This window comes from Pediculus humanus, genomic scaffold, assembly GCF_000006295.1.
Source record: "Pediculus humanus corporis 1103172107496 genomic scaffold, whole genome shotgun sequence".
NCBI lineage: Eukaryota > Metazoa > Arthropoda > Insecta > Psocodea > Pediculidae > Pediculus > Pediculus humanus.
Window position 1 is genome coordinate 1 of NW_002987112.1, and position 1,918 is coordinate 1,918.

Below are 1,918 nucleotides of genomic sequence, written 5' to 3' on the forward strand. Positions count from 1 at the left end.
ACAGCAGAAAGCCAGGGTTTATTTGTTAACCGGTCATGGCTGCACCTCTTTAACTTTATGTTAGAAGTAGTAAAAAAGAGGCAACACGATAGGCCTTCGTGACCAACCACTCTAATTCACCTCTAAAATGATGGTGTGCCTTTAAGGGGGGCCCAGCCGGCTATGTCTTCGGTTCAATGCCAGAAAATATACAACACAATGAATAAAGAAAGAACCTTTAATAAATAATAACTCAATTTATTTTTACGCCATTTTTTCTCTTACGGCATTTTATAAATTTAAATTTTAAAAAATTTATTAGATATTTGATAGACAATTCATTTTTTTTTTTTAACAAAGGGAAAAAATTCGCATCATCTACAACTTTATTGTAATGTATGACGCGCACTATGCCAAAAAAAAACGAATAATATTAATAATAATAATAATGATACGATAATAAATACCAAATCGATGACGATTCAATTTGAAACCTACCCCCCCCCCCCTATTTATTATAAACTCGCATACGCACGTGCGTAAATCTAAAACCTATTATTAATAATAATAAAATTTGTTTTTTTATTTTATTAATAATTTGTAATAAAAAAATTTATAGTCGTAAAAAAAAAAATAAAAATAGATTTAATTATACAATTTTGATTAATATTATGCAAAAGACAATAAAATAAATAAGTAATAATAATAATAATGGATGCATATACATATATATGCGTGTATTTATTTATTTTTTTTTTTGCTGCAGATGATTTTAAAGGTCGAACGAAAACAATAAAAAAATTTTATTTATTTATTTTTTATTTCTAATTAATAGTTTTGCGTCGCGTATAATCGATAAAAAAAATTAAAAAAAAATAAAACGAATTTATTATAACTTATTAAATAAATATTTGATGAAAATGCGTGATTTAATTAATTAAAATAATTAATCGTAAATCGTGAACCGGATTTTTAAAAAATTTTTTTATACGACCTCGTTGTGCTGTTTAACCTTCAAACCTTTGAAATCATTTTAAATCTTTTTTTCTTTTACAAACCGATGATGACCACCATTTTTAATGGACGATATATATATATGAATTAATAAATCGTGAGAGGAACCAAAAAAAATTTTTTTTCGGTACGACGACGAATCGGAAACGAATTCCAAAACGAACGTGGATAATCGAGAGAACTACCTTAATATTTATTTAAATTATCGATAATTTATTTATTTGTGTGTACGTGTGCGTGTGCGTGCGTGCGTGCGAATACGCGGCGTATGGAAATATAAAAAACCTTGAACCACTTTAATTGATTGTGCTTAGCTTAAATAGAATCAAAATTTAATAGGATTCCCATAATGATCGAAGTGGAAACTTATTATGCAACGGTTGTTTATGAGTTTCAGGGTTTCCGTTACCTTGAACGGTTTTACAACTGGAAGATTTTTACACAAAGCTCACACACAAACAAACATAGGGATAAACACGGGAAAATTTTAATTATTCCGGAACTTTATCCGCTACGAATCAGACACAACATTATTAACAAACAATCAAATCTTCAGTTTTTTTTTTATTATCGATTCTATTGAAAAAAAAAAAAACCATGTACATGGTTTAACTGTTAATAAATTCATATTTTGTTGCCAAGAAAAATCATTCGTACCGCTAACTAATATGACTTGATCGAGACAAAAGACTTTTCCTGTCCTCCCTCTTAGTAACAAACCAATTTTCCAATTGAGATTCCAATTGAGATAACTAAATTACACAAAAACTTTAATTATGTAAGTTTTATGAATTGAATACTGACATTTCACACCTATTTAATATTATTAAATCGAATGTCCGACGGTCAAAAGGTGAAAAATATCCATCGACCCGTAAAGGAAAAAATAAAATGGTGGTAAAAGAAAAAGAAAAAGAAAAAAATG